Source organism: Oryzias melastigma, linkage group LG23, assembly GCF_002922805.2.
Source record: "Oryzias melastigma strain HK-1 linkage group LG23, ASM292280v2, whole genome shotgun sequence".
Taxonomy (NCBI): Eukaryota; Metazoa; Chordata; class Actinopteri; order Beloniformes; family Adrianichthyidae; genus Oryzias; species Oryzias melastigma.
The window spans coordinates 10,412,088-10,426,613 of record NC_050534.1 but is presented as its reverse complement, the minus strand read 5'-3'; the positions used below and the strand labels follow the sequence as shown (position 1 = coordinate 10,426,613).

Here is a 14,526-nt window from a genome sequence, read left to right as displayed (position 1 = left end):
GTCCACTACCTACTGTTAGAGAAGACTTGGTGTACAAGTCTTGTTCCACAGTTCTTCTTTCACAGCTCCATTGCAATGTCTAAAAGACTTGGTGTCATATAATGCGGGCACAGACCGCAATTATTTCTCCTCCCCGATCAATTTAACCCTTATGCTCTCCTTAGCTTGTTTACATTAAAAGTGGGGTCATCTGGACCCCACAAGAACATTTTTTTTAATCATTGATTTTTGAGTTTCACCAATGTCCATAAAATCCTGTCCACCTTTGTCCACATTTGTCATGCAAGGAATCACACATCAGTATGTGGTTGGAGTCATCTGGACCCCAAAGAGAGCGGAAAGGTTAAAAATGGTTGGCACTTCCGAAAGTGAAAAGGGACACCATCCATACATCACTACCAAATCCGAGACTGATTGGACAGATTGGTCAAACTTCGTTATCTGTAAAAAAAAAGTTGATGAGCTTTGCACAAATGCAAGAGTTTTGAATGCAGATGCCCAAAACTTGATTTCCCGCGCTTATATAGACTTTTAATTAGAAGTGGCAGCTTCTAATTACAGAAGTTACCGAGGCCACTGTGAACGCAGTTTTAGAAGTTAAGAAATTAAACCTAATTTAACTTTCAATGGATGTTCAATGGCCACGATTTTGTACGTAGAGCTTGAAATCGTTGAAATCGGCGTATTGATGCATTAATTTGAGAGTTTTAAACACAGGAGGTTGAAACGTGCATTTACATAAACTTTTTATTGGAAGTGGCTGCTTGAACACGCACTGTGTGAACAGTGTGAATAAAGCTCATGACTTCCCATCAGCCCGAAGCATTTATTTGTCATAAGTTATTAATCTTTTCTGCTGGGTTTATCATTCTTCTGAGTTGCACATCCTAAAATCCCATACCAAACCCCCAAAAAGTTCCCTTTTTAGCGCTAATAGTGCATTTTGATATCTGTAGCTTTCAGGTTGGGTTACTTTTCGTCTTTTTCCTCGAAGAGTTGATTGTGTGCACCGGTCAGTGAAGGTTTAAAGATTAGACAATGCTATATAGGAGGGATTTAGTATTAACTTTGAGGGTGAAGTACTGGCTTCAGGATGTATAGACCGCACCAGGATAAAATAGAAGATCCAAGAAAGCTATCATAATTCAGCTGTTTAATGTAGGAAAATCTGAAGATTGACAGTTTACCCATGAGAACTGAGAAACATGCTAACTAGGAATTTTAGTTTCTTTCCTCAAGTGTAAAAGTTTTGACTGTTTTATGTGTCCAGTTACTATAAATGATCAGTGGAGTTTAATGCCCAACTGAGCGCCACCAGTTTAGTGCCCTGAAAAGTTTCTCTTGTCAACCAAATTGGTTCTTCTTCATTAAACTTCCAAAGAGCACAGTTTCTGTATAAACATGACCTTCAAGGTTCCTCCAAAAAGACACTAAAACAATGTGAAATGATCCCTATGTTGACGTTTTCTGCATTTCTACTTCTTTGTAATGTTACATATATGGTTATTGTTACATTTTCTTTGTAGTTTGCAGGTTGTTTCCATATAACATCTAAGGACTGCTTTACTCTTGGCACAAAATACATGCTTAAGTCCTGTTTTTTAAGCTCCAAAGTGTGAATTGTACCTGATCAAAGAAAGCTGATCTTGGGTGACTTTTTAGATGGGCCATTTCTTTAACATCTTTAGTTTTGGTTGATAGAAACAGTGGTGTAATAGATATAAAAATAAAATAAAAAAATGTACAAAAATTAAATCGTTTATCATTTCCAAAGCTTAAAAATCAGCTCCTTGTCTGGGAAACCAAGTCCAAGCATTATCCTAAGTGAACAGCCTTAAGCCAGATGTCCAACGAACACCAACTTGATTTGTTTATATTGACACTTGTTGGGCTATAGACAATTTATTTCAATTAAGATATTTCAGCACCAGAACAACAATCTCAACAGAAGTATTAAAACCAATACAACCTTAACAGTGAAAAAATGGTAATTGACACTCAAAGGATTACTGTATTTTCTGCACCATGAGGCACACCAAATTATAAGGCACATTGTCAATGATTTGTCTATTTTTTAACTTATGTCATATAAGAGGCGCACCAAAATATAAGGCGCGTTAAGCGAGACAAAAAAGTTAGAGATTAGTCTGTCAGTCCAACTTTGCTAACAACGTTGACTGTAACTCTAGTGAACTTGTTTGTACAACACTACACATTAGCCCCGAAGCGTTAGCCACGTTAGAAACATTAGCCATGTTAGAAGCGTTAGCCAAGTTGAAAATGTTAGCTACATTAGAAGGGTTAGCCACGTTAGAAACAGCGTTAGCCAAGTTAAAAGCGTTAGCCAATTCAGAAACATTAAATATGTTAAAAGCATTAACCAAGTTAGACACATTAGTCGAGTTTGAAGCGTTAACCAGGTGAGAAGTTCCACCCACTTTTAAAGTATTACCCACGTTAAAAGCGTTAGCAATATTAGAAGCATAATGGTGCATTCACACCGAACGCAATTCGCGAGGCGGAGGGATCAAGTTTCAATGTTAACTCAATGTAAAGACGCGATTTGCTACTGTGTGGCAGGATTTCAGCGATGGGCACGGCGCGGGGTGGCGAGCTAGACGCAGCGCGTCAACCAATCAGGGACTCAGCTTTGGGCACGTGACATTTTCAGCGACTAGATCAAACAGTAGAAATAAACATTCAAGATGGTGGCTTGATGCAAGGATTTTTGTCATGAACTTGAACTATGAATTTTCTCAACCCACAGGGGCTGCTTTCCTGGAAACTGTCCCAATTACTGTTGGGCAAAGGCGGGATACACCCTGGATAGATCACCAGCCCGTCACAGAGCTCATTGAAAAACACAGCGATGCCGGTAGAGCTCTTCAAAACATATAAAATACTCGCTCAACATCCTCCATAATGTGGCAATGAATGAATTCCAGAACAACTTCGGCGGTTGCACCGTGCCAGGGGCGTCAAGGCGTTGAGCAGCAAATTTGACAGGTGTCAAAAGAGAGGCGGCGGACACAGATTTAACGTCTTGGCAGCGTTCGGTGTGAATGCACCATTAGCCACATTAGAAGCGTTAGCCACATTAGCGGCTGGATGGCTCAGTGGGCTAAGTATAGGGTTTGCACGCAGGATTCAATGGGGTTCAATCCCTGGGGTGTCCACTGATCCCCACCCAGATTGGGTCCTTAGGCAAGACCCTTGACGCTGCTGCCTAACTGGGTCCCTGTGCCCCTCAAGTACAGGGTTGCGTCAGGAAGGGCATCCGGCGTAAAAATCACTGCCTAATCACTGCCAAAATGGGATAAGCCGAAAGGTGAAGAAGAAGAATCGTTAGCCACGTTGGAAGCATTAGTTACGTTAAAAGCATTAGTAACGTTAGAAGCATTACCCACGTTAAAAGCGTTAGCCACGTTAGAAGGTAACCTTGTTAGAAGCATTTGTCAAGTTAGAAGGGTTAGCCTCATTACCACATTAACAATACCTGTCCCAACCTTGTTTCGAACATGCTAAGAAAAAAACTCTAATTTCGATTATTTCCAACCTTGTGAATAATGTATAAGAAAACACAGTTGTGCAACTTGCTCTTTTTTTTTTTTTTTGCCTTAAAGCACAGATGACCTTGGACCTTGTGTGACAATTCCTCTTCCACAAGAATATAATTCTAAGAGATTCTGTTTTCAACCTTCTGGGACAGGAGAACTAGTGGGAAGATGGGGGCAGAGAATTAGAGAGCTTGAAGACCACCCAACCTAGCATGGTCAAAAACTCAAAAATAAAACATTCCACTCCTCCATGGTACCTGATAAAGCTGTGAGGTATGCTAGCTATGGCAGATTACCTGCTGGAGGTCCTGTTTAGGTGGTTCATAGCACGTCATTTGAGATGTGTATAGATGCCTAATTAGAGGTGTGTGTGTGTGAGTGTAAGGACGAGATGTGCTTTCAACCACGAACAACACATCTACTAAATGAGATTAAGGTTTAACCAGTGTTTCCTTGATTTAACTCCTGTTTATGAAAATAGCACACTGTCAGGAAGCTGGCTCTGCAGGGGGGCTGCAGACTGTTGATTTACTTGATTCAGAAATGACCTCACCGAGGGGGCAGGAATTCCAGAAATGTTGATGACTTGTGTTCAGTTTTATCATCCGTGTTGAGCTTTTTCTCTCATGAAAAAAATACCAGAATTAGTTGGTTAAGCTTCCTTATAGTGGGACGATCTTTCCCCCTCAGAGGTCCACTTGTCATTTTCACTCAAGCAATTCACTTGGAAGGGGTTTGAGCTCTTCAGCAGGAAAAGGACTTTTTAACAAGCTTAAATTAAGCTCAGCGCTCAAAAGGATTATGTGAGAATTTTTACTTTATGCATTTTTATATTATTATTTTTTTTGTTTATTTATCTTCTTATGTTTTCTTTAAATAGAGACTGAGGGGAGGACTGAAGCTGCTTGGCACATGGCTCCTCTGCTAGCATAGCTCGCTATATCCTCTACGGAGACAAATTTGGGACAAAAAGAAAGGAAATGTGTCTCTGGTTGTGTCCCTCACTATTTCGTCATCCCTAAAAGACTATATAGTGTGAGACTTTTTGTTCCCTGGATTTTTAACACAATTTCGGTACAATGCTCACTACTTTTTTTTTTCTTTAATGCTAAATACAACGGCACCCATTTGCCAAAATAAAAATCTAATAAATATAAATCAACTGTGTTGTGATGGTGAAAATTGGGATGATATGTAAAATATTTTTTTACAAATCAAAAATTGTAAAAAAAATTATAAAGACAAAAAAAGAGTAGCATGGCCTCACGTTTTATTAATCTATTTCACAATTGATTTAACTGTAAAGGCTTTTACATAAAAAACTTTAAAATGAATTGAGTTTTTTTCTAAATTTTTGAACTTTTACTCCAAATTGGGTAACAGACAGGGAAAAAAGATGTTAATGTGAATTTCCACAACATGTGGTCTTCACAAAATCAAAACTTTTTTTTTTTTAAACAAAGCAAACATTCTCGAAGTCTAAACTCATCCAGAAACAGCTTAATCTCTGAATCACATTAGAACCAATGTTATTATTATTCCACAAGTGCATCCAGATCATAACTTTTAAGCAGCTGACAGAAACGTGCATCTACTGTACATTCCTACAGTAACCTAATCCTCTGTGATTTGAGCGAACTAAGGTGTGTGATGACAGATAGCTCAGTGATAGCAGTGCACCACCTCCAACTCCAACTCAATGACTGAGATTATTCAAACAGATAGACAAAGGAGGGAAAAGAAAGCATTTACAAGAAAAACACAAACAGAAGGGATAGTAACTGTCAGGACTTGCATGTGACCGATGTGAAGGCTACAGCCAGGAAACAAATAGCAAAGTTAAATGGGGGGGAATGATTCTTGTTAACTGTTTTCTTAAAAATAATAGTCAGAGAATGTTGAAGTATTATGAAACACAGCCCAGATTCCCACAGCTTGATTGGCATTTTTCCTTCAGGCCAAATATGGAACCACTTACCTCACACTCCCAAAAAAGGGGGGGAAAGGGTTTGGAGCTGGGTTGCACGGGGTCACGGAAAGAAGAGGTTGTGGGTCATGACCAGGAAAGGAAACTTTTTTTTTTTTGCATATTATTTATTTAAACCAATTCTGCTTGTATCTGAAGCTTTTGGAGCCAAATAGAGGAATTTACGCGACAGCACGTGTGGCTGTTTTTTTAAATTCATTGGTCACGAAATCAACAGTGTGTGTTTGTATTGACAAACAAGAGATCGCTTTTGAGAAAAGTCCTCTAACAATATTAAACTCATGTTTTCTTTTATAACCTGCCATGGTTTAAAAAAATGACAATAATGCTGAATAATTATACATGTAAAGCTTACTACATCATAAAAATGACAAAATGTTTTTTTAAATAACTTGTCTTTTAAACATCCACCAAAATTGATTGTACAATCATTAAAAAAAGAAAATTAGATAGCATCAATTCAGACATATTTGTGTGATTAATATATTATTTCCTCACAATAGTATTAGTTGAAGATGCAAAAATATTGACAGGAGCATTCAGGAATAAAAATACTCTCTTTTATTGACTTAAATTTCTTTGATCCACAGATTTTTAGCATGACGTTACTGTTTTAAAAAGCATTATTTATCAACAAAATTTGCATTCTTTTAGTACAGCAAGTTGTCACTTAAAAAGTGAATAACAATAGATGAGTTACTCTTACTGTAAAGTTTTGAAAACTAGCCAGCTTTTTTCCCGCCAAAACTGTCATGGAAGCAGCCATTTTGAAAGGAGCAGAAAAGCATTTCTACTGCCCCTAGTGGACTGATGATGAACTACCGTTCAGAAGACACGGACCCAGTTATATACAAATGGGTTTTATGGAAAGTTTGTATTGTGCCAACAAGATGGGAGTCTTAGAAAAATGTGTTTTAAATACGATATGAATTGTTATATTCTGGATGGATGGATGGATAGATCATAGAAACAGAGATGTACAATGCACTGCGCCTGACTCTGACCCTTTTTTCAACTGTGCTGTGCTCCGGCACACCAGAAGGGACAGGGGCAGGATTTACTGACCCCGAGGCCCCTTTTGTGCTCTCTACACAGCGCTGATCCTGGTTTCCTCTCTGGCTGCATGCGTAGGCTTACCTTTTATTCTCCCTGTCCGGCTCTCTGTGCTCAATGTTGCAGATTGTCTGCGTGTGGAGACACAAAGAGTCGAGGCCACGGGGAACCGACTCTATTCTGGATCTAGTGAGGAGAGGAGAACAAGAATTGGAACATTTTCCCCTGAAAATGTTAAGCTATATTCACGCCGCCTTCAGCAACGCACTTTCAAGCGACCACTTTTAATGAAAAGTCTATGTAAACTAAGGCTGAGTTGATAAAATCAATTAATCGATCTATCCTTAATACATCAATAATCGATCCATTAAAGTAGAGATCAATCTTATGCATAAAGCTAAAGTCTGCTAGCTCGATGCTAACGTATAATAGGATTTCTTATAGGACGGCTAATGCTAACGCTCGGTCGACATAAACATACATTGCTGGCTGAATGAACATTTTATATACTAACAAGCATGAATTTTCCAAACTCTTTTAATGAAATATTTTTCTTTAAAGTAACCATTTGGGGTCTAAAGGACCATACTTTCTTCTTCTAGAATAAGGTGTAATGTCATAGCGTGATCGCCACCTAGTGGCCAAACTGAAACGCCCTCCGGGAGAAGGAGAACAATTGCTTGAGAATCCATGTAACACTGTATGATATTAACAATCTTATTATTATTACACGAAAGCATTTTACAGTATGTAAACTGCATCAGATTAATATGAATATCTTCAAAACATACAAAGATAATTAACGTATTTCTAAACAAATGTGTCTTAATTTGTAAACTCAAAATTGAATTTAATCTAATTGAGAGAACAGAAAGAAAAGAAAAAAATTTGAATCGAACTGAATCAATTCTGGAAATTATTGGCGATACCCTAATGTAAAAGCATGTATGTGTGCGTTCGGGCTTCTGCGATCAAAACTCTTGTGTTTGTGTGTCGCTGCATGAGTTTTTAAGGCAGTTTATGGCTCCAAGTAAAAAAATAAAACCCAAACTTCTTCCAACAATAGATGGTGGACATGTGCTAGTAAACAGTAGAAAAAGGAAACAGAAGAAGAGGAAGCCCCTCCCTGCTTGTCCAGAGTGAACACCATATGCTAAAAGTGTTCAGCGCGTTTGTTCACTTTTCCAGTCTGAACGTAGCATTACCTGTAAGCTCTGAGCGGCGTTTGAGGCTCACTGCAGGTGAGTTGAGTGCAAGAGTAAACAGGCCAAATCTGCCCAAGGTATGAATCGTAACTGTATGTTGTAAATCAAGCTGTCAGAGAGGCGGCGGAGCAGCCAGCAGGGTGAACGAGGGCGTCAGTGGGTCCTTCGCCGTGTGGGCTGACTGGCTGGCAGGGACAATAAGCCGCACTGTTCGACCCGCTCCGTCTGCCCAGCTGCCAGCTTCACAGACTTCTGAGCCTCACTCCCTCCACTTCATCTCTGACTCGTCTCTCCAAATGCTCAGCTTCACAGATAAGGATCTGCTGCTCTCAAAACACTTTATTATTTTGACATTTATCCAGCTCAGAGCTGTTTTTTTAAAGGCTGGTACTGAAAGAGAGAAAACAGTTCTGTCATAATACAATAAATGATCTGTAATTTGGATCTTTTGGTCAGTCTGGGAAAAATTGGTATTGATGTGGCAAATAGTCTGAAAGAAAACTCAAGGTAGACCTAGTCTACAGCTCAAGGCAAACAAAAAGATCCGTTTCTAAAACAGGTTTATGGCAGATTCAGGACTTGCCAAAAAGTAGGTGCACCCTGAAGCTAACATAAATTACATCTGTAGCAAAAAAAAAACAAAATAGTTTCAAAATTCAGCTACAAACAACAGACAACCTCCCAGCATTGTTGTTGATGACAAAATATCAGTCTATCAGTCGTATAAATAGGTGACATAAAAAACACAAGATAAAAGCAAAACACTAAAATACATCTGAACCAGAGCAGCAGCGTCCGGGACCAGTTCTGTGAGAATTCTGGTATTCTTTTGAATCTTTTGATTGATTTTAAAAATATTCCCAGTGGTCCTTGAATTCTGATTACGTTGTTTTAAGCCCAAATCACTACAAATCACAATATACCACAGTAGACCACAATATACCACAACACACCACAGTACATCACAGTACACCATAGTATACCACAATATAACACCATTCATCACAGTATACCACAGTACACCACAGTACATCGCAGTATGCCACAGTACATCACAGTACACCACAGTACACCACAGTCCATCACAGTACACCACAGTAGACCACGATATACCATCGTTCATTACAGCATACCACAGTACACCACAGTACACCACAGTACACCACAGTATACCACAGTACACCACAGTACGCCACAGTATACCAGAGTCCATCACAGTACACCACAGTAGACCACGATATACCATCGTTCATCAAAGTATACCACAGTAACCCCAAGGCACATCACAGTACACCACAGTAGACCACGATATACCATCGTTCATTACAGTATACCACAGTACACCACAGTACACCACAGTACACCACAGTCCATCACAGTACACCACAGTAGACCACGATATACCATCGTTTATTACAGTATACCACAGTACACCACAGTACACCACAGTATACCACAGTCCATCACAGTACACCACAGTAGACGACGATATACCATCGTTCCTTACAGTATACCACAGTACACCAGAGTACACCACAGTACACCACAGTACACCACAGTCCATCACAGTACACCACAGTACACCACAGTCCATCACAGTACACCACAGTAGACCACGATATACCATCGTTCATTACAGCATACCACAGTACACCACAGTACACCACAGTATACCACAGTCCATCACAGTACACCACAGTAGACGACGATATACCACCATTCATCCCAGTATACCACAGTACACCACAATACATCACAGTACACCACAGTACACAACAGTATACAACAGTCCATCACAGTACATCACATCACAGTACACCACAGTAGACCACGATATACCATCGTTCATTACAGTATACCACAGTACACAACAGTATAACACAGTATATCACAGTATACCACGTTTATCACAGTATACCACGTTTATCATAGTACACTACAGTAGACCACGATATACCACCGTTCATCACAGTATGTCACAGTACACCACAGTATACCACAGTACATCACAGTACACAACATTACACCACAGTACATCACAGTACACTACGGTATACCACAGTACATCAAAGTACACCACAGTAGACCATCGTTCATTGCAGTATGCCACAGTACACCACAGTATACCACGTTTATCACAGTACACCACAATATAACACAGTACATCAGAGTACACCAGAGCACTCCAGAGTATGCCACAATACACCCCAGTATGCCACAGTAAACCCCAGTATGCCACAGTACACCCCAGTATACCACACTGCACCACAGTATACAACACTATACCACAGTAAACCCCGGTACACCACAGTTTACCACATTATACCACGTTGCACTACAGTATACCACAGTACACCACGGTATACTATTGTGTACCAACCGCCTTACTTCCCCTTGACTTGGGTCTTGGGAGTATTTCTTTATTCAAATTTCTGTGAATCAGGAGCAGACGAAAAAAAATGTCTGAAAAAGAGATTATTTGTTATGTAGAATATATGTTTGGGACATTGAACTCCTGTTGTAAACTAAAGAAACAATTATCAACAGCATCACATTTAGACTAAGGCTTTTCTCTCAGATAATGTAGAGACTGTCTCTGGCTACTACAGTTATAAGAAGGTGAAGGGAAGCCTTTTTTATTACTTTCTAAAAGCTCCACCTTAAATAACTGGAGAGTGCTTCCAAAAAAGCAGCTCATTTTATGGTATTTTGTGACTGTAGATTCTGGCTGTCAATAAATGCCACGCAAACAGGAAGGAGAACTTGTATTGGATTCATAAATCACACATAATGATCAGCCTGTCCAATTAGAGATCCACCAAAAAGCTTTTAAGAAGGAAAATGAGGATAATTTCTATCGGTTGTTGAGTCACATTGGGGTTCCTTAAATCATTTCTAAAACATGTTCATGGTTTTGGAGGGTGGTGGTGATCCACTGGGGCGTGGGGGGAAGAGGGTGGGGCGTGTTTGTGTGTGGAGGAAGGAGGGATGGAGTGAGGGGGGGGGTGCTCCAGCTTGAGCCAATGAGCGCAGCGCAGCGCTTATGTCTTTTCTGGACGCTTTCATTTGGTGCCAGAGCTGCGCATCGCTCAGCACCGGTCAGCGCCTGCTCCGCTCTCTGTCCGCATCCGTCCACGGTCATGCTTTCCTGAACCGGACCCGAACAGAACTTCATTCTTCTTCTTTTGTTTGTTTCTTTTACGGCAATCCGGATGTTGTGATTTTATATCATAATTAAGGGAATATTCAACCCGCCTCTGCAACCAGGTGAGTCCAACTTTTAATCTAAGATTGTTCTAACTATTTATACAGTTAAAGCTCTTGATGCGCTTTTCTGTGTATTTTACCACAAATGTAGAAGAAAAAACGCAAAACAAAGTGAGACATTTCTTGCATCTTTTGGAAATCTTCCTAACACAAACTAAAAGCACTTTAATTGCCAGGCATAACTCAAACCAGCGTTGCCTTTTTGACATGTGTTCCCCGCGGCAGATCAGAGCTCTGCGTTTGGACTTTTAAAGCGGTGCGTAAATACGCGCGTAATGTGGGGGTTTGGGCTTTCCAGATGTGTGGACTCAGCTGTTGCCTGTCACTCAGGTGGACTCTCCTTCTCTCCTCTGTTTTCCAGAACCTCCTTTGACATTTAGTGCATGTGTGTGCATTTAAATTCCTCCAAAACGCAAAGGTGCTGAAAGACCGCATTCCAAATTACGCGTGCAATTACGCACAGCATTTCCGAGCAAAACTCGTCTTTTTTATTGCACATTTAGCGACTTCTGTCTATTTTCTGCATTCCACCTCTTTTTTTTTACTGTCAGGCTCGCGGAGATGTGCAATAAACTCTCAGAAATGGATCCAGTGGTGGCACCTAGTGGAGAGAGAAAGCTCCAACAGCCAAATTATTGGCCAAATCTGAACTTTTTTGAATTTTTCATACCTCGAAATAAAGAAATCTATATTTTCAAACATGATGTGGTCAAGCGAACTGCCTTGTTTGTTGATCTAGAGTTGAAGCAGGAGAGGATCAGGTGACAGGAGGTGAACCCCCCCCCCTCCCCCCTCCCTCTGTGGGAGGCCAGTCAGCCAAAACTTTGCTGGGGGTATACAAACCCTGTGATACTAAGCCTTTGTTAATGAGTATGTATCTGTGTGTGTCCTTGTTTGTGTGCGGTACCGGGTCCTAAGTACCTGTGCATGCGGGTGTCCATTACTATTAATGTGCTGCTTTTCTGAAAGCCTCTCCCCTTTTTTTGTGTTCATTTATGTGTGTATGTGTGTGCTCGGTATACAAAGAGAGGCGTTTGGACTCCAAAGTTAACCTGCTGTTAATTGGTTAGCCATTTGGACCACATGGGAGTCTGAAGTCAAGCAGTAGCTGAAATAATCAGGATGTTGGGCTTGATTGCTGCCCACTCTGGGATTTACTCCATCCGACGCTGGAAAGAGAATCTATATTTATGAGGAACATTCTTGCTGGTTGATCCTCTAAGTATGCAGTAAAAAAAAGGGGGGAAAAAGCAGTTTGCTGGCTTTACAGAAACACTGCTTTGGATAAAATAAACAGCAAGCCTCTGCTAAGCTACAAACCCCACAAACTGCTTAAAAAGTTCATAGGAAGCACTAATACTTTACAAAATGAACATTTCCTCAGATTTATGCCCAAACCGATATTGCTATAGAGTGACACTACATTTCTTTAGGCATGTCTATGCACTTTAGTTCAGTGAAGTTGGTATGGGGTATCACTGGACTCCACCCATGTCTTTACACTGGTTGAGTCTTGTTTGAGATCAAATTCTGAGGAAAAAAATGTAAATTAGAGCAAAAATGTCATCCCATAATCCCTTTTGCCTGGTAGAACTGTACAAATCAGCATTTAGCGCTGTGGCCTGATGGCTCACACTTACAGAAAGAGGAGGAGCTACAGACGTTTTTTAGTTTTTTTTGGCAAGTATGGCATCTTTAAAAAGCACTAAGATTTGGCATTAAGACTAGAAAAACAATAGTTAGATTTTTTCCTATATAATGAGAAAAAATATACAAGATGTGTGAGCAGTTACATCTCCCACATTAAATTAGACAGTTTAACAACTGATTATAGTTCTTTAATTTAACTGTAAAGGGGATGGCCAAAAGGTGTTGTCATGTCACCAATCTGTTCTGACTTGACATTATTGTTTGTTTTTATCACAATTTTGACCAATTAGTACAAAAACCAACTTCTCTGGAAATTGACAATAAAGGTTTTACAAACAAATGGCTGTTCTAAAGTTGAAGATTTGACAATCATGCCAAAGGTTACACTCAATTTTAAGATAAAATATTAAAGTTTGCTTGAATCTCAATGTTTGGATCACCAACCTCTAGTGGTTAGATGATGAACTGCCCCTGAATAAAAATCATTTTGTTTTCAAATGAGCTTCAGTCTGGAATGGGTTGTCTAAAGACCCACTCTGATTAGTTTTTGATCTATTGTTAAATTGTTCTCAGTGGTCTTCATGATAAGCCATTTTAAAAAGTTCTAAAAAAGTTCTTTTCTAGGGCATAGATTCTGCAAAGCAGCAGTAATTCTTTAGAAATGTGTCCATGAGTTGTGGGCGGGAGCATTGGTAAACCCGCCCCTTTGCCGTTCAGGAGTTGCAAATAGAACTTTTTCAATCTTCAATTTTTTCATTTGCATTACAGTGATTTGAATAAAGTATTCAGAAATACAATTTTAAGCTTAGTTAACTTTATATATGTCCTCCATCATCAGAAAAATGCCACAAGAACATGCTAAAAACACAGTTTTCCTCAGAGTGGATCTTTAAATACTGTGCAGTAATATAAAAATAACTAAAAACTAAAACGAAACTTCAGAATCTAAAGAAAAACAAATTAGGAGAAAGAATTGAGAACAAAAACAGATGATCCCGAAGGACAATTTTTGAGTTTTCAGATTCGATTTCAGAGCAGAGTTCCTCTTTCTTCCCTTATGCAACCCAGTTTCTTCTTCTCTGCTTGGGGGAGGGGGGTGAATGCCGTCGAGAGAATCCAGCCTGGATATTATTTTGATATTGTTGGATGCTCTCCTGGAAACCTGCTTTTTTTTTTTTTTTTTAGCTTTGCAGTGAAGGAAGTTCTGGATTTAGAATTATTGGCTCTCAAACTAAAATGTGATCGAGGCAAAAAGCCCAAAATTTGTGCCGCCTGCAGAACTCACTTTAAAGAAGTAAAGTTGTCCAGCACAGATTATTGATTGGAGGGTCACTTCTTGAGGTGAAATTAAACTTTTTACACATTTTTTGTGACAAACGTGGCCTTGTGCTGGTAGTGTGTGGCTGTTAGCTGATTTGCTGCTAGCCGCTAACTTCAGGGGGGTCGGGCAGCCTTCACACACGCCTTGTGTCCCACTGTTTGGCTTGGAACACAGATTAAATAAACAGGGCAAATAAGGACTTCAGCTGAAACGCCAGGCTTATATATATATGTATGTGAGCATATGAGAAAAAAAAGGAGACTACCATCTATTAGTGAGTCAACACTCTTCTGTTTATACACCACTCTGAGCCTAAGACCAACACATGTACACAGAGGCTAGTTTGTTCTGTCATAGAGGGTTTAATCGACTGTGGAGTCGTGTAAATCATTCCGAAGCTCAGAAAGCGCGAAATCCTTGAACTCCGTTCTTTGTGACAGTGAACATGCTTTAACTTTTATTAAATTTGTATATATATATGTTTTA

At 39.7% G+C, this 14,526-nt stretch overlaps 1 long non-coding RNA gene across 3 annotated transcripts in view; it reads right to left on the bottom strand.

Annotated features, from left to right (window-relative positions):
* Positions 1-14,526, bottom strand: part of LOC112158481 — a 91,734-nt gene that overhangs the window by 60,581 nt on the left and 16,627 nt on the right. For all 3 annotated transcript variants that reach the window (XR_002921320.2, XR_004947164.1, XR_002921319.2), the window contains exon 3: positions 6,682-6,783. This is a non-coding gene — a long non-coding RNA (uncharacterized LOC112158481). The remainder of the gene's footprint in view (positions 1-6,681; positions 6,784-14,526) is intronic.